Genomic DNA, 26358 nt, shown 5'->3' with positions numbered 1-26358 from the left:
ATAAAGTATTCGATAGTTATAGTAAATTAATACACAACCTGTACAAGAAGAAATTGATTCTTAATCGTAAAATGCTTGCACAAGTAGCTGTATCAAATCCAAATAATCTTTACACGATTTCCAATAAAATAAAGATCATCAATTAAAGGTATAAATAAAGTAATATACTGGAATAATAAAAGATGAATTCCCGGAGAGGGAACTCCGGGAAGATACAATAAATTAAGATTAAGTGGTAGGAATCAACGAGCTGGATTACTTTCTTTATAATATATATAGGTCTGGCCCTTTCGAATTCGAATAAAACATCAACAATCGGAACTTAAGTTCCGGTTGTTGTTTCTTAAATTTTGGTTGTTGTTTCTTAAGTTTCGATTGGAATTGTACTTTTGCGTTAATTGAGGAATATGTCTATTTTTTCTGGGTCTAGAACCTGTAATTATTGAAATTGACTGGGCTTGAAATTGCTTTTCGTTCTCATAGTTACGAAACGGTAAGAAAGATAAAATACGAGCCTGTTTTATAGCAAGAGTAATTAATCGTTGTTGTTTCAAGGTTAATCTATTTATTCGTCTCGATAATATTTTTCCTTGTTCACTAATAAATCTATTAATTAAACTCATGTTTCTATAATCAATTCGATCTCCCGGGCCAATCCGGGGACGCCTACGAAAAGGTTGTTTAGATTTACGAAAAGGTTGCTTGAATTTACGAAAAGTTTGCTTGGATTTACGAAAGGGTTGCTTGGATTTATTAAAAGTTTGCTTGGATTTACTAAAGGGTTGCTTAGATTTAAGAAAAGGTTGTTTAGATGTATACATGATTTATTCCTTATTTAAAATTTGAAAATTTGAAAATTCACTTCTTTATTTTATTAATTTAGGATCCAGAAGAAGTAGTTTTTTCTTTGATCCATATCTTATTTGATTCATATTATAGTATATGAATACCCTCTATACATATGAAATAATATCTACCGGAAATCAGATGAGTTGATTTGTATTTTGTATTCTATACTATGTTTTCTTTATATATTAAATATGAAGTTCTTACTCTTTCTGTTGTTTGGAAAGATCAAACACACGATGTTCCTATTTCTTTATTTCGTGATGAGTCGTATGCTTGCGACAATAACGACAAAATTTTTTGAATTCTAATTGTCCGGGTGTATTGTGGCGATTCTTTTGAGTACTATATCTAGAAATCCCCGTCGATTCCTCATTGGCACCTTTTCGAACACAACTGATGCATTCCAAAATAACTCTGATTCTAACATCTTTTCCCTTGGCCATGAACCTCCTTTTCTTTTTGGATTGACTTAACTTAATTCTTCTACTTATTCTTTTATTCTTCTATTTTGAATCCGAAGAAGAAGAATAAAATTCATTAGAATAATTTTTTTTTATTCTTTAATTAAGTAATAAAAAATAGAGAAATAATTAAAGAATACAATCCTTGTCGAATTAGCAAAGATTTTGGTTCGAAATCCTTTCATTTAATTAGCCAGCCCCGCCTTTTCTATGCTCTGATTTCTGAGGCCTTATTTAGCTTGGGTACCCCTTTAAATTGAATTTCTATTTTCAAAAATGGGGTTTACCAAATTTTTAATGACTCTGAGGTTCAACCCAATCCATCTTTTCTTTCTTTTTCCTTCCGATACTAAAAAAAGATTGAAAAGGATCAAATTTTGTCATATCACGAAGAAATCTATCCCTCCCATAGCAATAACTAGAATTAAAAAAAAGGGAATGACAAAGCATCTGGGAATAAACGATTAATTTCTATCAATAAACCTGCTAAAGCACCAAACCATAGAGTACTTAGCACGGGTGCTACAGAGAGATATGTTTTTATATCCCGCATTGAAAATCCTCCTTCCTTGTTGGAATACATATATGATCATAAACTCTTGCCCAAGATTGTTATGCTATATATAAAATGAACCATATCGACGAAATTTTCCTATCCCTAAAAAAGAAAAAGATGACCCCTTCTTCCTATATATTACCAAGGAAAAGTAATCCTTCTTTTATAGGCGAAATTATATTGGATTTTATATGTATATAATTCCTTAATTATATGAGACCAAAAAGAAGAAATGACACGAGGGTTCTATATATAGATAGAGAAAGAAAGAAGAAGAAAATTATGATGTGGAAAAGAAGACAGGAATTGTGTACAATGGCATTGTACAACAATTTAATTTGGAAAAAGGGGATGTAGCGCAGCTTGGTAGCGCGTTTGTTTTGGGTACAAAATGTCACAGGTTCAAATCCTGTCATCCCTACCTATTACTTCTTTCTTCTTTATAGGCAGTAGCGACGAGATCAATTAAAGTAAAGTGGGTATAACTTGAATTTGTGGAGACTATACGTACGTGAGATACATTAGGAATAGAAAAAGATTTTCTTTTTGAATGAATGAAAGCGCTCTTAGTTCAGTTCGGTAGAACGCGGGTCTCCAAAACCCGATGTCGTAGGTTCAAATCCTACAGAGCGTGATTCCATCTATTTTATGTCGAAGCAGAGTAAAATAACTTAACAAAAATTGAATTGTAACTCCAATTTCAATTTGACCTCCTCTCTGGTCTGGAGGAGGTCAATCAAAAAAAAAAAATGACTCAATCAAAGATCCAACTGATCCCCACGCCTGTATTGCAAATACGCAGTCACGAATAATCCCGCTAAAGTAATAGGAATTAGGCCTAAGACGATTCCAAATAGAAAAACTTCAATCATTTCGATTTGTTCGAGGGGATAAAAAAAGAGGTACGATCTATCCCTAAATAGTACTCTAAATTATCCACGAATCTCAATGACCAAGAAAAGAATTCCTAATTAGTCTGGAAAAGAGTCGTAGAATGCCAGGAATCCCAAAGAAAGATTTTTCTTTTCTGAATTATAATTATTCAGTCAATTCAAATAAGGCGTATCTTGTTCAAGCCAATAAATAGAGCTGGGGTTATAGTTAAAGCAGCCAGTAGAAAACCAAAATAACTAGTTAAAGTAAGCATGAAAGAGTTAAATTCCATTTATTTTTTTTTACTACACTACATATGTTGGTAAAGCATTTACCTAAGTTATGGAAAATTCATAATTCATCAGTTATTTTAGATAATACTAAAAAACAAGATAGAGTAAGATACAGAAGTGTAAAAGAAAGTGGATTCATCAGATGATACATGAGTCCCTAATTCCGAATCAAGAGATTTGTTGTGGAATTTGTCAATTGAGTAAAGTAATAATATTAAGAACTAGATCATCTAACCCCATTGAATGAAAAAAAGAAATTCAATTTTCAGGGAAATTTTTGAATAAGAGATAAATAAACAATTGAATTTGAAAAAAAAAACTTCTTTCTATTTTGGATAATTTCTTTTTCAATAGGACCCTCTTTTTGGAGTGAACGATCGAATATTCCCCTATTCCTTCTTATTTTAACTGATTGTATTCCATATGGAATAAGAGGAGAACAAAAGCATTCCACGACCTGCCAAGGGGCTGTTAAAAAAAAAAAAAAAAGAAAGCTCTTCCTTGAATTTACTTTATTTTTATTCCTTTTTCGAACTCCAACCAAAGTAGATTCGAAGACGAGTCACTTCAATTATCCTTTTAAGTTCTATTCTATCTTCTGTCTTTCCCTATTTCATCTCGTAAAGTTCCGCGCTCGCAGTTTGGTCAAGAAAGTTAGACCTAATCCAACAAACAATACAAGGATGAATTACGAATTATGAAAGGATAGATTTCACATATACTTGTCCTTGTATTGTGTCAGTATGAGAATATCCTTCCTAAATTATTTATCCAAACCTATTGATCATTAACTTAGATTTTCCCAAGATTTTGGCTGCTATTCCGAATTACTCTATTATTCCGAAGCCAATGAAAAGTAAGTAGAACCTACAAAAATGGGGTTTTCTATTGATGCCTTGAATAACATATAGCTTACCTATAGACAAAAAAAAAATAAAAAAGTAATTATGTTTCGGAACCAGGCAAAACCAGATTGCTGTGCCATAGGAAGGATAGCTATACTAATTCGGTATACTCAAAATACACCTTTGGTACAAAATTGACAATCTCACAAGGATGAAATATCAGTAATTTTCTATTTACTGGTCGATCCCATCTTTTACGGAATCAATTCCTTTTTTGAATGTACAAAAATTTTGGGAGTTCAGCATGTCTGGAAGCACGGGAGAACGTTCTTTTGCTGATATTATTACCAGTATTCGATACTGGGTTATTCATAGCATTACTATACCTTCCCTATTCATTGCGGGTTGGTTATTTGTCAGTACGGGTTTAGCTTATGACGTGTTTGGAAGTCCTAGGCCAAACGAGTATTTCACGGAAAGCCGACAAGGAATTCCGTTAATAACCGACCGTTTTGATTCTTTAGAACAACTCGATGAATTTAGTAGATCCTTTTAGGAGGCCCTCAATGACCATAGATCGAACCTATCCTATTTTTACAGTGCGATGGCTGGCTATTCACGGACTAGCTGTACCTACTGTTTTTTTCTTGGGATCAATATCAGCAATGCAGTTCATCCAACGATAAAACAAATTCCAACTATAGAACTATGACACAATCAAACCCGAATGAACAAAATGTTGAATTGAATCGTACCAGTCTATACTGGGGTTTATTACTCATTTTTGTACTTGCTGTTTTATTTTCCAATTACTTCTTCAATTGAGAGAAAGAAAGAGACTAATAAGAATTCTCTTATCCCATTTGGAAGGATACCATCCTTATAACTACCCATGACTGTTTTTGTCTCTAGCATGACCAATTGATAAAATGTGGAGGAAAGTAGGGGAAATGGCCGATACTACTGGAAGAATTCCTCTTTGGCTGATAGGTACTGTAGCTGGTATTGCTGTGATTGGTTTAGTAGGTGTTTTCTTTTATGGTTCATATTCTGGATTGGGTTCATCTCTATAGTAATCGGAGGGACCAGATTGTAAACATGAAAAAGTAGGAGCTTAGCGGGTCCTTACCCCCCTTTATCTGATTAGAGCGGAAAGGACCCGCGGAATTTTTATTTTACTCTTATAACGCGAATTGAATCTATTCGATTCACTCTTATGAAGCAACAAGAAAAAGAGATCACTCGAGGATCCAATATCTTATTCCACGAAGGAAGTATCCTGAAAATCCTTGATTTAGTTTCGAGTAATAAACTAATAAAACCTTAATCAAAACTATTCAACTAGCCTAAAAATAAAAAAACCTTCAATGGAAGAGTTTACTTTTTTTTTGCAAAATTTCTGTAAATTTGAAGTTGAACTTAATTAAACAAGCCAAGCAATTTGCTCACAATCACAAGAAATTTTTCCCCCGCCATATTTTCTTCCCCTCTGTTTGTCCACTACCTCGGCTAAACCTAAGCAAAAGAAAAAGAGGTCCAAGAGACAGACCCGAATAAAGAAGAAATAGTAATCTTTGACGAATTAGGAAGAAAAAGGATTCTTATTTTGATACAAGAAGAATCGGCACAAGAAAAAGGCTTTTTCTTGTGCCGAATAGACGATTAAGAAGACCTGCAATCCCTCCGAAAAAGAAGAAATTTTAATTTGATTGTTCTCGCCTTTGCCTTGGATTCTCTTCTTTTGCATGGGATATAAATAAGGAATTCCAGACATCTCATAAACAAAAAGCAGTCTAAACAAAAAAAGGATTTCCAAAATAGATCATAGATAATTCTAGCAATTGCCAATAAATCGAGGCTTTTTACCAACTTGATGGTAAGAAATCCCGGGACCTAGAAATTCATTTCGTACAATTGAACCTTTTCAAACTGTTTCTTTTTGAGAACCAAAAAAACTTGTGCCAAAATAACGGATGCGAAGAAGAACAAAAGGCCTTGGACACGTAATGGATCCTGAAGCACGATTTCTGCGTCCCCCTGACCAAAACCTCCCACATTAGGATTGCTTGTTAATGGTTGATCAAGCTTGATGGATTCCCCCTCTGAAACAAGAAGTTCTGGTCCGGGAGGTATAATATCAATCACTTGGCGTCCATCTGATGCATCAACTATGGATATTTCATACCCCCCCTTTTCTTTACGTAGTATTTTTCTTACTATACCTGTTGACGTAGCATTATAGACTGTATTGTTACTCTTGCTACCATCAGGATAGATCTGTCCTCTTCCTCGGTTTCCCCCTACATATATGGGATATTTTAAGAAATGAGCATCTTTCTTCGTAGCAGGATCAGGGGAAAGAATGGGAAAGACAATTTCACTATATTTCTTACCGGGAACAGGGCCTATCACAAGAATGTTTTTTTTTATCGGGACGATAACTCTGAAAAGCAAGATTTCCTATCTTTTCTTTTAACTCAGGGGAAATACGATCGGGCGGCGCTAATTCGAATCCCTCGGGCAAAATAAGAACAGCACCTACATTCAACCCTCCCTTTTTTCCATTAGCAAGAACTTGTTTCAATTGCATATCATAAGGAATTCGAAGAACTGCTTCAAATACAGTATCGGGAAGCACAGCTTGGGGAACTTCAATATCGACGGGCTTGCTAGCTAAATGGCAATTGGCACATACAATTCGTCCAGTTGCTTCTCGTGGGTTTTCATAACCCTGCTGCGCAAAAATGGGATATGCATTTGAAATAGATGTCCGAGTTATTACGTATATCATGATCGATACAGAAATCGATCGAGTTATCTGTTCCTTTACCCAAGAAAAAGTATTTCTATTTTCCATGTCCAATCGCAGATCCCAGAATTTCTACAATAAATTAGATAGGTAGCTAAGCTAATCTAGTTCCCTATACACGAATCTGTTGTCATTCTACTGCAACAGTTGTACTGCAATGATGAATACCTTAAAGTAGGTATAAATAGAAAGAATTTTGCTAAAATGGAAAAGGGCTTTCTTTCTAAAAAAAGATGCTTGCTAATTTGATTAATATTAATATCGGGAGATCAAATGAATTTATGCTTCACTAATTGAATGATAAATGACTACAAGCGAAGGAGATAGACGATTTAAACAAAAAAAGACCCAAAATTTCAAACATGTATCTAGAATTACTGGAAAACTACAAACAAAAATAGTGAAAATAAGCTCGTTAGGAGCCCATCCAAAATCGTTGTAGACCCAACGAATTACTAGTTCCCAACCACGGGTGGAGTGAAATCCAACAAAAAAATCAGTAACTAAAAGAATAAAAAAAGCTTTTATTGAGTCATTTAAATTATAGAAGAATTCCTGAACCCAAGAATTCAAAATGACAAGTTCCTCTTTACCCAGAAAAAAAGAACCACTTAGAATAGCCAAACAGATTATATTTGTCGAGAAATGCAAAATGGTATGGAGATGATCCTCATTATTTATTTTGACCCATTGTATTATTTCCTTGTGTATTCCTGTAGGAGGTTTTTGTACATGTGTCTTTAGTTTCCCTTTTATCATCTCGTCCAAGAGAGAAAGTTCTTCTAATTCTATGAATCTTTCTAGAATCCTTTTCTCTTGAATATCAGTTAAGAGAGTTTCGGATTGCCTGGTATTCCACCAATTCTTAATCCAAAGTTCCAGACATTTGTTAAATGAGGAAGAGACCCCCCAAGGCAAAAGTACGATAAATACAAGATATAGTAAAGAAGGCAATGCTTTCTTTTTTTTCATTTTTGATCTGTAAATGGAGTTGTTAATGAATATGCTTCATTCGCTGACTCTATTCCATTCCCTGACTCTATATGATGATATTTCTATTTCATGATATTTCTATTTCTTTGAAGCAAAAACTCTATAGGTTTGATACCCTGTATCTATTCTTCTTTTTTGTATATTAGTTATTAGTGGAATTTCAGTGCATTGGGTTCTTTCTTAGATCTAGATGGAATGAAATAGTGAAATAGAATAAAAAAAAAGCCCTTTCGGATGAAAAAGGAAGAATAGTATGCGATATATCTAACTTGGATAAAAAAAAATTAAAAGCAAATTTCTCTTATCCTCGTTTGTTCCTTCCTTTAGATAAATACTTAAAAATCCCCTTACAATAACAAATCCAATTTAGAAGGGACTTCCTCCCTGTGTTGAGAAAACTTTTCTTCTTCCAATTCTTCTTTTCTTCATTCAACTCAGTTCAAAAAAGATACCTCAAAATACTTCAATTGGTACGCGCAAGAAATAGGCCAATTCGGCAGCTTTTTGTTCAATTTCTCGTGGAGTAAAAAATTTATCATCAGTACGAGTCAAGGGAATGATCCCCTGGCCCCGGATTTCCATATAAAGAATACGACGAGGATAAAGACCCTCTTTAACCTGAATTCTAATTGATTGGATATCCCGCATAAGGAATCGAAGGAAGACGCGACGTTTTATTCCAGGGAATCCCCAACGAAAAATGCACACTATTCCCTCTTTTCTATCGAATCGGTCATAACCACTACCTACATTCCACAAAATAGTACACCACAAGTAGGAGCTAATGAATAGGCCTGCGATTCCGTAGAAAGACATCACGACCCCCTGCGGAAAAAAAAGAATTTCTTGAGATGGAAGTATAGATATAATATTCTTACCAAGATAACTGGAAATCCCAACCGATAAGAATCCTAGTGAACCTAGAAAAAGAATACAGGCCCAGAAAAAATTACCCCTTTTTCGAGAACCTTTTAGAAGTTCTACCCATATGTGTTCTGATCGCCAATTCATATTAGATATACTAAATCCAGCAGCGGTCGATTGAAATTGAGAGAATAAGCTAAATAATTTTGACTTTACTTTTTTTGATTCTGAAATCGCCTTCAGCAACTAGTACTCCTGTGAAATAATAGGTTAGATACATTGACTTTCTATTCAAAAAATATTCGTTGATTCAATTAAAATAAATAAAATAAAACTCGCTATACCTGGCTCTGCATATTCATGCATTTATGCTCGTAGCCTATATCCGCATCCATAACCGTTTTTCATTTGTGTGTAGAAAGTGTGTGTAGAAAAAGCCACATACCCTACCATATTATATTACTTACACTAAAAAATACTAGACAATCTTATTTTTTTGCACATAAAGAAATAAAGAAGTCATTGCAATTGCCGGAAATACTAAGCCTACTAAAGGCACGAAAATAGAAGGTAAGTTTAAATCCGTCATGGAATAGGTGTCTCAATTCAAATTTACTATTTCTATCTAGTCGAAAAATATCTTAAGATTCTTATGATATAATTAAGTATATCTATTATAAGGAATATTGACTATTGTATTGTATTTTTTATTTTTAGTTTGAAAAATATTCTGTAAAAAAAATGAAAGGATAATAAGAAGAAATTCCAAAAAAGGAGAACTAATTAAAAAGATTTTATTTTGATTTTCCCATCCTCATGGCCTTTCTATCTTTCTAATCTAATTTGAAATTGGATTCAAAAGAAAGCGGTTAGAATTTACTTCCTGCATACATACTTCTCTAGAAGCGCATACAATAATGCGTGGTAAAGGCGGAAAAATAGTATATTCAATCAAAATCAAAGGGCAAATTATCTTACCTACTATAGATCCCCTACTACCCTCTTAGACTTTAAAAGGCGATATACCACCCAAAGAAAGGGTATGAAAATGCCGGGTGGAGTTAGCTTTTCGACGAAGACCTGTCCCGTGCAGCGAAGCCCTGTTAGTAAGACCCCCCGCAATAATGGATTATAGAAGAATATTATTCCAAATACTCCTCTGGACGCATATAGTAGCATTGCGATTCCGAATCTTTTTTATTTATGAATATGAACAGAAAAAATTCATTGTATCGTTGGGTCGGAGCGGAGGTTTGGTCCAGAAAAATTAGAAACAAAACGTCTACTCTACCGCATTGAAGTCTATAGCGCTGTATTTCCACGAAAGTATAATTCTTACCATCAGGATACGATCCTTTCTTTTGAACTAAACGTCTCTACGATGGGTCCAGGTTCTATGTCCAATCCCAAATCAAGGATTTCTCGCTCTTGATCGGAGTCATAAACTAAAAAAAAACTACCTTTTTATCCTTTTTCTCAAGGTTATAGAAAACTTCCTTATCTAGTTCTAGCATTTTGAAAAAAAAAAAATGCTTCTTTTTTTACACACAGTTCGAGTCACTTGTTGACTCACGATTACGCCTGTTAAAAGTTTCAAACGTCCTCTTTTTTGAAATTGAAAGAGAGTCCTATAAAAAGGTCTAACTTCCAAACTATGTCTTTTTTCATTCATTCTCCTTTAGTTTTTTTCTCTATCTAGAAGTGGAATAGAATAACCCGGTTGAAGGGTAATGATCATACGTCTGTAATGCATTGTATGGCCCAGAATAGGTCCTATTCTTCTACCTTTTCCAGGTAGTCGATGGCTATTCACAGCTACCACCTTAACACCAAAGAAGAGTTCGACCCAATGCTTTATTTCTGTCTTAGTGAATCCCGATTCGACATTAAAAGTATATTGATTCTTTCCCAATAAACGAAGACTTTTTTCTGTAAATACTGCGTATTTGATTCCATTATCATTATCATATGATAATACTATATTTTATTATTTTATTATTTTATTTGTATTTCTTTATTGTATTATACCTTAATATATATATTCTAGATATATAGAATAGACGAATCTCAATTTGTCAAGTCTCATGATCATATCATGATCTATTTTTATTCGGCTCAATCTTTTTTTTCTAAAAAAGATTGAGCCGAGTTTAATTGCAATCAATTAGAAGAATAAAGAAGAATTACTGCATTTCATAACTGATTTTTTTCTCTTTTTATTTCGTTTCTTTTTTATTTATACCTTCTTTATCTTTAGTTTTATCTAGTTAATCAATAGTATCTACCGGCTCGAACTCGAATTTGATCGCCTTCCATACTTCACAAGCTGCGGCTAGTTCAGGACTCCATTTGCAAGCTGCTCGGATAATTTCATTACCTTCGCGAGCAAGATCGCGCCCTTCGTTACGAGCTTGTACACAGGCTTCTAAAGCCACTCGATTAGCTGCTGCACCAGGTGCATTTCCCCAAGGATGTCCTAAAGTTCCTCCACCAAATTGTAATACAGAATCGTCCCCAAAGATTTCGGTCAGAGCTGGCATATGCCAAACATGAATACCACCTGAAGCTACCGGTATAACACCTGGCATGGATACCCAGTCCTGAGTGAAAAAGATACCGCGAGCACGATCTTTTTCAATAAAATCATCGCGCAATAAATCAACAAAACCTAAAGTCATTTCGCGTTCCCCTTCTAACTTACCTACTACTGTACCGGAGTGGATATGATCTCCCCCAGACATACGCAATGCTTTAGCTAATACACGGAAATGCATACCATGATTTTTCTGTCTATCAATAACTGCATGCATTGCACGGTGAATGTGAAGAAGTAGGCCATTGTCGCGGCAATAATGAGCCAAAGTAGTATTTGCGGTGAATCCCCCAGTTAAGTAGTCATGCATTACAATAGGAACCCCTAATTCTCTTGCAAATACAGCTCTCTTAATCATTTCTTCACATGTACCCGCAGTCGCATTCAAGTAATGCCCCTTGATTTCACCGGTTTCGGCCTGTGATTTATAAATAGCTTCGGCACAAAAGACAAAACGGTCTCTCCAGCGCATAAATGGTTGTGAGTTTACGTTTTCATCATCTTTGGTAAAATCAAGTCCACCACGTAGACACTCATAACACGCTCTACCATAATTTTTTGCGGATAATCCCAATTTTGGTTTAATAGTACATCCCAATAAAGGACGACCGTACTTGTTCAACTTATCTCTTTCAACTTGGATACCATGAGGCGGGCCTTGGAAAGTTTTTGAATAAGTAGGGGGAATTCGTAGATCCTCCAAACGTAGAGCACGTAGGGCTTTGAAACCAAATACGTTACCTACAATGGAAGTAAACATGTTAGTAACGGAACCCTCTTCAAATAGGTCTAATGGATAAGCTACATAACAGATCCATTGGTTGTCTTCCCCAGCAACAGGCTCGATGTGATAGCATCGTCCTTTGTAACGATCAAGACTGGTAAGTCCATCAGTCCAAACAGTTGTCCATGTACCAGTAGAAGATTCGGCAGCTACTGCAGCCCCTGCTTCTTCGGGCGGAACCCCAGGCTGAGGACTTACTCGGAATGCTGCCAAGATATCAGTATCCTTAGTTTCATACTCTGGGGTGTAGTAAGTCAATTTATAATCTTTAACACCAGCTTGAAATCCAACACCTGCTTTAGTTTCTGTTTGTGGTGACATAAGTCCCTCCCTATAACTCTTGAATTAAGAATTCTCACAATAACAGGGTCTACTCGATGTTAATTAGGCGTAAATGAAACTTTAGCAAAAATCTCGTAAAACAAAAAGGATATTCAATTAATATAATATCAACTCATTAAAGAAAATTGAGGGCATGCTTAGGTTAATGAATATGTTTCATTCATATATAATGCGTACACCCTGTGTATGTTCTATCCTATAGGAATTCCAATATAGGAATTCGATAGGAATTGAGTTGTTGTTATGGTAAGTTAACACGGTTCGTTATTAAACCATGGATTTGATTTACCAAATCCATAATTATTGTATACTCTTTGATAGATATAGCGCAACCCAAATTAATTCCTAATCCTTATTTTACAAGTTCTTAATAGTTCTCTTTTCTTATTTTGAATGCAAATACCTAACTAAATACTAATAAAATTCTTTGTTGACAGCAATCTATGCTTCACAGTAGTATATATTTTGTATATCGAAGTCCTAGATAGGAAAGTAGAGTAGGCACAGATCCTCCACAAAAGGCAAAATGTATATGAAAAAAAAGATTGATTGAACTTTCCAATGGACTCATTCCATGAGTAAACGATTGAATGGGATTCGCTTGGGCAACGAAATCAAGTCCTGGTCCCCTTTTCTCTCTTATTGAATTAACTAATTCATTTCCTTTTTACTTTTGGATTTTTTTTGATTTGATTTGGCATTATTCAACAATAAAAAAAGAAAAATTTCGACAAATTCCTTTTTTTTAATTATGTGATAATTATGAGAACCAATCCTACTACTTCTCCTCCCGGGGTTTCCACAATTGAAGAAAAAAGTACAGGTCGTATCGATCAAATTATTGGACCCGTGCTGGATGTCACTTTTCCCCCAGGCAAGTTACCTTATATTTATAACGCTTTGGTAGTCCAGAGTAGAGACACTGCCGATAAGCAAATTAATGTGACTTGTGAGGTACAACAATTATTAGGAAATAATCGAGTTAGAGCTGTAGCTATGAGTGCTACGGACGGGTTGATGAGAGGAATGGAAGTGATTGACACGGGAGCTCCTCTCAGTGTTCCGGTCGGTGGAGCTACTCTCGGACGAATTTTCAACGTTCTTGGGGAGCCTGTTGACAATTTGGGTCCTGTAGATAGTAGTGCAACGTTCCCTATTCATAGATCTGCGCCTGCCTTTATCGAGTTAGATACGAAATTATCCATCTTTGAAACAGGTATTAAGGTCGTCGATCTTTTAGCTCCTTATCGACGTGGAGGAAAAATAGGACTATTTGGGGGGGCTGGAGTAGGTAAAACAGTACTGATCATGGAATTAATCAATAACATTGCTAAAGCTCATGGGGGCGTATCCGTATTCGGTGGAGTAGGGGAACGGACTCGTGAAGGAAATGATCTTTATATGGAAATGAAGGAATCCGGAGTAATTAATGAAAAAAATATTGAGGAATCAAAGGTAGCTCTAGTCTATGGCCAAATGAATGAACCACCGGGAGCTCGTATGAGAGTTGGTTTAACTGCCCTAACTATGGCGGAATATTTCCGAGATGTTAATAAGCAAGACGTGCTTTTATTTATCGATAATATCTTTCGTTTTGTTCAAGCAGGATCAGAGGTATCCGCTTTATTAGGGAGAATGCCCTCCGCAGTGGGTTATCAACCTACTCTTAGTACAGAAATGGGTTCTTTGCAAGAAAGAATTGCTTCTACTAAAAAGGGATCTATAACTTCGATTCAAGCAGTTTATGTACCTGCAGACGATTTGACCGACCCTGCCCCTGCCACAACATTTGCACATTTGGATGCTACTACCGTACTTTCCAGAGGATTAGCTTCCAAGGGTATTTATCCAGCAGTAGATCCTTTAGATTCAACCTCGACTATGTTACAGCCTCGGATCGTTGGCAACGAACATTATGAAACTGCGCAAAGAGTTAAGGAAACTTTACAACGTTACAAAGAACTTCAGGACATTATCGCAATTCTTGGCTTGGATGAATTATCGGAAGAGGATCGTTTAACTGTAGCAAGAGCAAGAAAAATTGAGCGTTTCTTATCACAACCGTTCTTTGTGGCAGAAGTTTTTACTGGTTCTCCAGGAAAGTATGTTGCTCTTGCGGAAACTATTAGGGGATTTCAACTAATCCTTTCCGGAGAATTAGACGGCCTACCTGAACAGGCTTTTTATTTGGTGGGTAACATCGATGAAGCTAGCACGAAAGCTATAACCTTAGAAGAGGAGAACAAATCGAAGAAATGAAATTAAATCTTTATGTACTGACTCCTAAGCGAATTATTTGGGATTGTGAAGTGAAAGAAATCATTTTATCCACTAATAGTGGCCAAATTGGCGTATTACCAAACCACGCCCCCATTAACACAGCAGTAGATATGGGTCCTTTGAGAATACGCCTCCTCAACGACCAATGGTTAACAGCGATTCTGTGGAGCGGTTTTGCGAGAATAGTTAATAATGAGATCATCATTTTAGGAAATGATGCGGAACTGGGTAGTGATATTGATCCGGAAGAAGCTCAAAAGGCACTTGAAATAGCCGAAGCTAACTTGAGTAAAGCTGAGGGTACGAAAGATTTGGTTGAAGCGAAGCTCGCTCTCAGACGAGCTAGGATACGAATCGAGGCTGTCAATTGGATTCCCCCATCCAATTGAAGACAATCCAGTGGTTTATAGTTGATACAAAGAAAAAGGGAAGAGGGGTAGAAAAAGTTATTAGATAGCGAAGCGAAGTAAGTCCAATGCTATCTAGTAATTTTTCTACCTACTTACCTACTATTGGATTTGAACCAATGACTCCCGCCGTATGAAAGCAATACTCTAACCACTGAGTTAAGTAGGCAATTTATCACCACAAAGGAAGACCCATTACTTCGATCGATTATATATTGAATCCCTTTTCTAAGCAATACCGCTCTGTTATTGGTCTGTTATATACTAAATACTAAACTAAATACTAAACAGATACAGATCAAAGGGGTATCCTCTGGCATTAGAAAATATTCATCTTGACAAGAAATTATCTATATGTTAAGATATCTCTGATAAGGGCTATAGCTCAGTTCGGTAGAGCAACTCGTTTACACGTGCGCCAATGCTTTTCAAAGGAGCTTATTATGCAATGAACATAATCGATCTTATTGCAAAATCAATGTCTTACTTCATAGATTCGAGAGAATAGGAGAACAGTAGCCTGACAAACAGTCGGTTCAGTCCGATTCAGGTGCCAATTCAGGTGCCTAATCAAATAGAACCCTTATGGATTTGCTAGTTGATAAGGTAAATATCCAGCCCACTAAATGCTAGGCGTAATGAGGATAAGGGCCTCCAAAAAACTTCTTTTCGTTCTATGAACTTTAAGGTGTATGAAGTCTCATAGTTAACTCTTGCAGTGGAACGATAGAGACTCCATTTCACTTAGGTTGATTTAATTTAGACCGGAGGCAGACCTAAGTCAAGGTAATCCTCCTTTGAAACACTTTGGTATTGCTCCTAGATAGATCATAATACAAAAAATCAATCAGAGCACAGGGAGCCATCTCATTATCTTTCCGTAAAGAAAAACTATGGTGGACTAACTGATCTTTAAATCAGTTTATGAAAGAGCCCAATGCAAAAAAATGCATGTTGGGTCTTTGAAACAGTTCAAATCATTTCGATAATAATCCGTTTGATCTGTTTTACCGAGAAGGTCTACGGTTCGAATCCGTATAGCCCTAATATGCCCTTTTTTAGATTTTAGGATCTCTATCCTATGTTTTCTTTAGTTTAGTATAGTTTTCATTTTCTCATTAGTATTTGTTTATAGACTGGATAGGCGCCTGCGACATAGAATAGAGATAAAAGCATTACCAAAGGCTCATTCATCGAAAATCAAAATCATACAGACAGGAAAAGAAAAACGAATTTCTATCAAATCAATAGAAGAAAGGATCCTTTCCCTGATTTGAATCCCGTCCTCCTTCAAATAGGATATCTCTAGACTTCCCTATAATAACTGCAATGATTTTATCCATTTTGCGAATTCCTACTTTGTTTTAAGTATATTTATTACTTTGTTTATAGATACATTATGTAAATTGATCAACTTTAAATAGAAAAAATAAAGTAAAGAGTAAATAAGAAAACAGAATATTCTGTCTCATAGTTCTGAAATAGAGTTCTTTATTTTTATTTTATAGTATTACTTCTCATTAATTATACTGCATAGATTAGTCCTACTATCTTAATTAGGTTCTAATTTAGTAGTATTCTCATTTTTATTTAATAGTCTCTTATTATTTTATTATTAAATATTAAATAAAGGATAGAGCTATTCTTTTTTCTAGAGATTCTAGAGAAAGCGAGACAAAGTGAAACGAGAAAGTTTTCTTTATATAAGAATTAGATCTACATACACCATATCTAAATAGAATGGAAATCCAAAAGAAAGGGAGTTGGGATTCCATTGGATGAATCTTTAAAGAAGATGCAGCACAGAGGAAACAAAGGCTAAACTTAAACTAAGCGCTTTTGTTTGAACAAAAAAGATTCTTGTTTCACCGAGGAAAAGAGAGAAGTTCTGGATAAATTGACAATGCTGAATTGAATTGACTAATTTAAGTTCCGCCTATTCCACATTAATGGGAGTACATTATGTTTCTGCTTCACGAATATGATATTTTTTGGACATTTCTAATAATAGCAAGCCTTATTCCTATTTTGGCATTTTCGATTTCAGGACTTTTAGCCCCGGTTAGTGAAGGACCAGAGAAGCTTTCTAGTTATGAATCGGGTATAGAACCCATGGGAGGGGCTTGGGTACAATTCCGAATACGCTATTATATGTTTGCGCTCGTTTTTGTTGTTTTTGATGTGGAAACCGTCTTTCTATACCCTTGGGCAATGAGTTTCGACGTATTGGGTGTATCCGTTTTTATCGAAGCTTTGATTTTCGTGCTTATCTTAGTTGTTGGTTTAGTTTATGCATGGCGAAAAGGAGCCTTGGAATGGTCTTAACTGAATATTTAGACAAAAAAAAAGAAGGAAAAGATTCTATTGAGACAGTTATGAATTTGATTGAGTTTCCCTTACTTGACCAAACAAGTTCCAATTCTGTTATTTCAACTACACCAAATGATCTTTCGAATTGGTCAAGACTCTCCAGTTTATGGCCCCTTCTATACGGTACCAGTTGTTGTTTCATTGAATTTGCTTCATTAATAGGCTCACGATTCGACTTTGATCGTTATGGATTGGTACCAAGATCAAGTCCTAGGCAAGCAGACCTAATTTTAACAGCCGGTACGGTAACAATGAAAATGGCTCCCTCTTTAGTGAGATTATACGAGCAAATGCCTGAACCAAAATACGTCATTGCTATGGGAGCCTGTACTATTACAGGGGGAATGTTCAGTACGGATTCCTATAGTACTGTTCGGGGAGTTGATAAGTTAATTCCTGTGGATGTCTACTTGCCGGGCTGCCCACCTAAACCGGAGGCAGTTATAGATGCCCTAACAAAACTTCGTAAGAAGATATCGCGAGAAATAGTTGAGGATCAAACTCTATCTCAAAATAAAAATAGATGTTTTACTACCAGTCACAAGCTTTATGTTAGGCGCAGTACTCATACAGGAACTTATGAGCAAGAATTGCTCTATCAATCACCATCTACATTAGATATATCTTCTGAAACTTTTTTCAAATCCAAAAGTTCAGTACCTTCCTACAAATTAGTGAATTAGGAGAGGGGCTCTTTTGTGTAGAAAAATAAAAAGCAGGGCAATCTTTCAAACTTGCATCCGAAATGTGAAATATTTATACAAAGAGGGAGAGATGAAGACAATGCAGCAGGGTTGGTTATCTAATTGGCTAGTCAAACATGAGGTGGTTCATAGATCTTTGGGCTTTGATCACCGAGGAATAGAGACTTTACAAATAAAAGCAGGGGATTGGGATTCCATTGCTGTCATTTTATATGTATATGGTTACAATTATTTACGCTCCCAATGTGCTTATGATGTAGCACCCGGTGGATCTTTAGCTAGCGTGTATCATCTTACGAGAATACAATATGGTATAGATAATCCAGAAGAAGTCTGCATAAAAGTCTTTGCCCAAAAGGATAATCCTAGAATTCCGTCTGTCTTCTGGATTTGGAGAAGTGCCGATTTTCAAGAACGCGAATCTTATGATATGGTGGGAATCTCTTATGATAATCATCCGCGCCTTAAACGTATCCTAATGCCTGAAAGTTGGATAGGCTGGCCCTTACGTAAGGATTATATAACCCCAATTTTTATGAAATACAAGATGCTCATTGAATGATAAGAAATTCATGCTCACTTATACAACACAACTCCAGATTTTATTCAAGTCAAGGAATATTTTTAGGTTCTTTTCCTAGATGAAACGGAATACCTATTTATAATTAATTCCTAATTATACAAAAGCATTCCAGATAGACTGAGCAAAAAAAGGGTTTCATTTGGATTCCCCTATTTTGAAAATCGCATATTAATTTCCTTCATATGAACAGAAAAATAGGATGACTCAAAGAAGTTCTCTACCAGGAACTTTGTACCGCGCACATTACTTAGCACAACTAGGAAAATAAGATAAGATAAAGATAAGCAAGACTAAAAAAATATTCGTCGGAATAGCGGAATACAAAATTAAGAAACGCAAAAAAATAAAGGGGAATCTCACCCCCTTCTTTATCATAAAGAAAAGATATATTTTAAAACTTCTTTAAAAAGAAAAAGAAGTGCCTCTATATTTATATTATAGATTTATCCACTTAGATGAATAAATATTATTAATGAATATGTATCACAATCCATCTCGAGGTATTTGGATCAATACCTATTCGGTGGATCTTTTTTTTTTTTTTCTCTGCCAGGAACCAGATTTGAACTGGTGACACGAGGATTTTCAGTCCTCTGCTCTACCAACTGAGCTATCCTGACCTTTTCTTGTGCATCATCCTAGTAGAGTATTTGTATCTATGTCAATTAAAAGGACTAAAAATTAATTAAAGTATTTCAAATTTTAAATTTGAAAATGGGGGGGGTAGTCCTATGCATTGTGCATGGTTTACTTAAATAAAACTTAAAAATAGAGTGAATAACCAAGATTTCTTGCCGATACTCTAATAAAAAAGAAATCTATTCAATGAATAGGATAAGATCCATTGAGTTCTCTTCGCATTCCTTTGTGAAAGAGTAGAATGAGAAAGCTAATGAATCTTAAACCCATTGCATTGATAAAAAGAAAAAAAAGTGCATTGATAAAAAGAAAAAAAAAAAGAGGATAAATAATAATAATATAGTATAGTTAGGGAATAAAAGAGGATTTGGGGATAGAGGGACTTGAACCCTCACAACTTATAAAGTCGACGGATTTTCCTTTTACTAGAAATTTCATTGTTGTCAGTATTGACATGTAGAATGGGACTCTCTCTTTGTCCTCGTCCGATTAATCCACTTTTTTAAAGATCTCGAAAACTTTGAATTTTAATTGAAGAATTTGATTATTCAATATTCGATTGGAGTGGATTCACAATAATGAAAAAAAAAAATTATGATATGAGTTTTTTATTTCATAATCATTATCATTTCTAATTTCATTTTTAAAAAAGATAAAGAACCTATATTATAATTAGAATATAATATGAGTTCTGTGATTAATCGTTTGCTATGTCAGTATCTATACGTGTTTATTAAATGTATAAGGTATAAAACCCCTCTTTCTCTAATTTAGAACTAGAAGGAATTCCACTAACAACACAACGTAATTAACTCGATTCGTTAGAACAGCTTCCATTGAGTCTCTGCACCTATCCTTTTCCTTTGTATTCTAGTTCGAGAACCCCTTGTTTTCTCAAAACACGGATTTGGCTCAGGATTGCCCTTTTTTAATTCCAGGGTTTCTCTGAATTTGGAAGTTACCACTTAGCAGGTTTCCATACCAAGGCTCAATACAATCAAGTCCGTAGCGTCTACCGATTTCGCCATATCCCCATTTCCCTCTTCTTTGAGACCAGGATTCCTTGTGTAATTTCATCCATCTCTTAGTTTTTTTTTTGAATCATTGAGTTCATCACTCAACGTAGTCTAGCAGTTCAGTTCGACTCTATTTGAGAGACCTCGCTTGCTTATTGCAATTCAGAATTGAATTGATTCTATCCTTGATGTATTTGCAATTCAATCCGAATCAATATATCCAAAAGTTTTTATCTCCCCCACCTCCCGTCTTACTTTTTTATAGTATTCAAAATTATACTATAACGCTTGATATTTATTCTTTTTTTCTAATCAGAATTAGCAATTTTATTTACTCTGACTCTATGTTCCCCTTAGTGAAATATTAATCCTCAAATTATTAACAAATAATAAAGTCTATAATGATCGAATGAAAATACCAATAAATTCTATAATTTTATTTTTTAATATCCTATAGTTAAGCATATCAAGCTAACTTTATCTTTAAGAAGTTTTAGTATTTTTTTATTTTTATAAGTATAACTTCAAATTTAGAACTAGTTAATAGCTAAGATTAATAACTAATATCTGAGATTTTACGGATTTCCTATACTATACCTATTTCTATTTGTTACACTATTTCCGTTATGTAAGCCCACTTAGCTCAGAGGTTAGAGCATCGCATTTGTAATGCGAGGGTCATCGGTTCAAATCCGATAGTCGGCTTTTTTTTCTCTATCGATGTTCTACGAACAAGAATCTCTTTTTTTCCGAATTAAATGGAGAATCCAGGATCTTTTATGTTTTTTACCTTACAATTTTGCTAGATACAAAACAATAAAATAAATAATATATATACAAAAAAAAAAGATTTTGATGAAATTCCATTTTTTGGGGTACTTTAGTTGATTTTACTCTGTTTATCCTGTAGTTTAATTCAGTTTTAATTTCGATGTATTCTGTAATGTAAATACAATGAAATTAATTGTGTAAAATGAAATTTCAATAAAATAAAAAAAGGAGTCTTCATGTCCCGTTATCGAGGACCTCGTTTAAAAAAAATACGCCGTCTGGGAGCTTTACCAGGACTCACTAGAAAAACACCTAAATCCGGAAGTAATCTTAAAAAAAAATTCAATTCTGGGAAAAAGGAGCAATATCGTATTCGTCTTCAAGAAAAACAGAAATTGCGTTTTCATTATGGTCTGACAGAACGACAATTACTTAGATATGTACATATCGCTGGAAAAGCAAAAAGGTCAACAGGCCAGGTTTTACTACAATTACTTGAAATGCGTTTGGATAATATCCTTTTTCGATTGGGTATGGCTTCAACCATTCCTGGGGCCCGCCAATTAGTCAACCATAGACATATTTTAGTTAATGGTCGTATAGTCAATATACCAAGTTTTCGTTGCAAACCCCGAGATATTATTACTACGAAAGATAACCAAAGATCAAAAGGTCTGGTTCAAAATTATATTGCTTCATCGGACCCGGGGAAATTGCCAAAGCATTTGGCGATTGACACGTTGGAATATAAAGGACTAGTAAATAAAATCCTAGATAGGAAGTGGGTCGGTCTCAAAATAAATGAGTTGTTAGTTGTAGAATATTACTCTCGTCAGACTTGAACTTAACGAAAAAAGGAAAGGTTCATAGAATTTTCTTCCCCTTCCCCTTTCCCCGAACTAAATCGCCCTAAGACCATTACCATTAATTTGTATTTTCCCATCAACTAGCTAAAATTGATTAACCCTAGGATTAGGATCCTTTTTTCTTTTTTCCTCTATGTGTATTTTACATACCACAGTAATTTGCTATAGAGAATTTCTAATTTCTATTAAATCAAAATAAGATAATATAAGATATTATATTATTGCTGGAAAAAATTGTTATTTGATTTGATACATTGTGATCCTTAACGTTGATGAATTAAGAAAAACGGAAAGAGAGGGATTCGAACCCTCGGTAAACAAAAGTCTACATAGCAGTTCCAATGCTACGCCTTGAACCGCTCGGCCATCTCTCCTACATAACTTATTATGGAAAATAAACTGAGTGAATAGCGAGTTTTCTTATTCCTGCAGTACAGGTACAACCGCAACCACTCGGGGGTTCCATAGTTCTATTGGAAAAATTCCTTTTGATCTAAGTGGAAGGATACAGGATTTTTTACTAGAAATTGCGCTCGCTATAAAATAAAAGTTTTAATTTGGGTTTTCCCGCAACTAAAGAAAAAGAAAATGGAAGAATTCTTCTTATTGCATAATAAAATAAAGAAACCTTAGAATTCCGTTTGCATAAGATACGCTACACCATACTATCGAAATCAAAAATAGGGTATGAGACAATTAATAACTTTGAAAACACGAAATAGTTGATAACATAAGTTGTTGTTCAGAAATAGGAAAGTGGAATGAAATCCAGTCTTAGTCAAATATTTCATATCTCTTCGTGTCCAAGCAGAAGGAAAAGGATACAATTTGAGCTGAGCGGAAAATCCATATCTCTCTTATCCATTTAAAGCATATGGATTTAGAGTAGAGCATATGGATCAATCTATTTATAATTATAAGAATCGAATGTGTTTGTTTTTATGTTATTTTGTGAAGGAATGAAAACAATTCTATATAGAATGGGTTGGGAATTATGCCTAGATCCCGTGGAAATGGAAATTTCATTGATAAGACCTCCTCAATTGTAGCCAATATTTTATTGCGAATAATTCCGACAACCTCAGGAGAAAAAAAGGCATTTACTTATTATAGAGATGGTGCGATTTGACTCTTTTTTTTGCTTTTTTTTAGCCCTACCTATACCTCAGTCTTACGAAAAAGAGAGGGGGGTTGGCATAGAGAGAACCAAATTTGTAAAGCAAACAAACCCACGCTTCGGGAAGGTGAGGCGAACTAACAATTCCTTCCGTCGTGTATCCTCGATTGATGCGGCTTCAGATACTTCAATTGTAGATTTGAGTATTGAGCGAAAGGTTACACCTACAGGATATGGTATGGTATGGATTACAGGCCAATCCTACTCTATTAGTATCCGTAGGCAGCATAGGGGAGAAAAGCACTACACCTAGAAATAGGAATCAACAAGAGAAAAACTTTGTTAGAAATTACCCCTTTCCTGATCGGTATCAGGGCTGGGAAGAATGGTTGGGATAACAAACAACCATCAGGTTTGTACTTTGGATACCCCTATAACCATCAAAGATCGTTGAAGTAGCTAATTCCTCTAAATAGGAGGCGTTGAGAACAAAGAAATTATTGGAGCTATCGTTTTCCTCTAGCATTAATAGAATTCATTGGTGTTAAGAAAAACCTCTTGTGGGAAGGTTGGCTAGAGATTTCTTGGAAAAATACCAGCCCCTTTCGGTTCATAATGAGACGGGACTAATTCTATTTTGATTCTATAGATTATTTCGCTTAGTACTATTATGTACAGAAGGGAGGAGCCGTATGAGATGAAAACCTCATGTACGGTTTTGGAACGGAGATTTTTTGAATAGAATGAACGACCGTAACGGATGTTGGCTCAATCCGAAGGAAATTATGCGGAAGCTTTGCAAAATTATTATGAAGCTACGCGACTAGAAATCGATCCCTATGATCGAAGTTATATACTCTATAACATAGGCCTTATACACACAAGCAATGGAGAGCATACAAAGGCTTTGGAATATTATTTCCGGGCACTAGAACGAAACCCCTTCTTACCGCAAGCTTTTAATAATATGGCCGTGATCTGTCATTACGTGCGACTATCTCCACTATAGAAAGAAAAAAAAAAAAGAGAGGATCAAATTTTCTAGTAAATACTAGAAAAAAAGGGCTTTCTACATAGGGATCGTAAAAACAACGATTTTTCCCTATCAGCTGTAGGAAGGAAGGACACTTCACGAGAATCAAAAAACGAAGAAAGTATGGCCTATACTACTACTCTATGGATAAAGTTTCTCAAATTGATAGAGAAAGCACCGTAAAGATCAATTAGTGAGCGACTGGGTCGATACAACTAAAAAAAACTGCTTACTTATCCCATGATATGGGGCAAAATTTAGGAATCCGCTTATGTAATAGAGCCGATCCACTAAGGGATTAAGCAGCGGTGTAGTATCAGATCCCAAAGATAGTAAGTTCTTTTTTCTTTCTTATGGAAAAAAGTCTTTTTCAAGGATTCTATAGAGATTTCATATATGAAACCGGGATAGTTACCTCTCAGAAAATTTGAACGAAGGCTCTATATCTATCTATGCTTCATTCTTCTGAAGGTGGGAAAAAAGATCAAACTGATTATTGATAAAAATTAGGGTTTGAAACTTAGGTAATTAATTTCTTCTGCTTAACCCAAGAACAAATTGGATCGATTTTTGATAAATCGAATTCAGTTAAGATAGGGGAAATTCAGATAGCAATTTCTGAGCCGTATGAGGTAGGAAACTCTCAAGTACGGTTCTAAGGGAAGGAACTTCCTATTCCGACCGAGGAGAACAGGCCATTCTACAGGGTGATTCGGAAATTGCGGAAGCTTGGTTTGATCAAGCTGCTGAATATTGGAAACAAGCTATAGCGCTTACTCCGGGAAATTATATTGAAGCACAGAACTGGTTGAAGATTACGAAGCGCTTTGAATTTGAATAAGACCATGCTCCTTCTTTTTCATAAAATGGGTGGTTTGTTGTTGATCCATTAATCAAATAAATTAGGTCGTAAGATCGAATCAAGAATTTCATTATATCCATTTCTTATACCTTCTATTTTATATGATATTTCATAAGAATAAACCATAGGGATAGGGTCTAGAATAGAAGTAATAAAGTGAATAAAAAGAGGGGGCAATCTAAATATTGCTAATATATTAGGACCATCTTATTAATAATTCTAATGAGTTATCTTGGAATTTAGAATCAAATAAAAAACCCTATATTATGCTCAAGGAAAGTAGATATAGATAGGAGCTTATGCCCTCAAAAAAAATACACTAGTTTCTTAAATTAAAAATAAAAAAGATTTTTTTCTTACGTCGAGAAATATTTGTTTTTCAAGATAAACAATGTCCGTTAGGCACCTAATCTTTATGTCATAATAGACCCGAACACTTGCCTCGGATTGACTTCAATATATAATTGCTCCAGTGAATAACTAAAAAAAAAATAGAAGGATGGTAGATAGTAAAGAAAAGAACTAATCACAATATCTATCTTTCAAAATCTATCTTTCAAAATCTATCTTTCAAAATATATATCTTTCAAAGATTCACTAAAAAGACAGTTGGCGGGTCTCTTTGTATGTCTTGTCCGGAAAGAGGAGGACTTAATGATTATTCGTTCGCCGGAACCAGAAGTAAAAATTGTTGTGGATAGGGATCCTGTAAAAACATCTTTTGAGGAATGGGCCAGACCCGGCCATTTCTCAAGAACACTAGCTAAGGGCCCTGATACTACCACTTGGATCTGGAACCTACATGCTGATGCTCACGATTTCGATAGTCATACTGGTGATTTGGAGGAGATTTCTCGAAAAGTCTTTAGTGCTCATTTCGGGCAACTTTCCATTATCTTTCTTTGGTTGAGTGGCATGTACTTTCATGGCGCCCGTTTTTCCAATTATGAAGCATGGCTAAGTGATCCTACTCACATTGGACCCAGTGCTCAGGTAGTTTGGCCTATAGTAGGGCAAGAAATATTGAATGGTGATGTAGGCGGGGGTTTCCGAGGAATCCAAATAACCTCTGGTTTTTTTCAGCTTTGGCGAGCATCTGGAATAACTAGTGAATTACAACTCTATTGTACTGCAATTGGTGCATTGATTTTTGCAGCGTTAATGCTTTTTGCTGGTTGGTTCCATTATCACAAAGCCGCTCCCAAATTGGCCTGGTTCCAAGATGTAGAATCCATGTTGAATCACCACTTAGCGGGATTATTAGGACTTGGGTCTCTTTCTTGGGCGGGGCACCAAATTCATGTATCTTTACCAATTAACCAATTTCTTGACGCTGGGGTGGATCCTAAAGAGATACCACTTCCTCATGAATTTATCTTGAATCGGGACCTTTTGGCTCAACTTTATCCTAGTTTTGCCGAAGGAGCAACCCCTTTTTTCACTTTAAA

At 35.2% G+C, this 26358-nt stretch overlaps 1 non-coding gene across 1 annotated transcript; it reads left to right on the top strand.

Moving 5' to 3' along the window:
• The first annotated feature begins 2213 nt into the window (after positions 1-2213).
• On the top strand, positions 2214-2287 carry TRNAP-UGG (transfer RNA proline (anticodon UGG)). Its single transcript has one exon. It is a non-coding gene; the product is annotated as a tRNA-Pro (tRNA).
• The last annotated feature ends 24071 nt before the right edge of the window (positions 2288-26358 follow it).

This window comes from Triticum urartu, unplaced genomic scaffold, assembly GCF_056163025.1.
Source record: "Triticum urartu cultivar PI428250 unplaced genomic scaffold, HENAU_Tu73 scaffold1718, whole genome shotgun sequence".
Lineage (NCBI taxonomy): Eukaryota > Viridiplantae > Streptophyta > Magnoliopsida > Poales > Poaceae > Triticum > Triticum urartu.
Note: the sequence above shows the minus strand (reverse complement) of the source record. Positions and strands in the feature narration are given on the sequence as shown.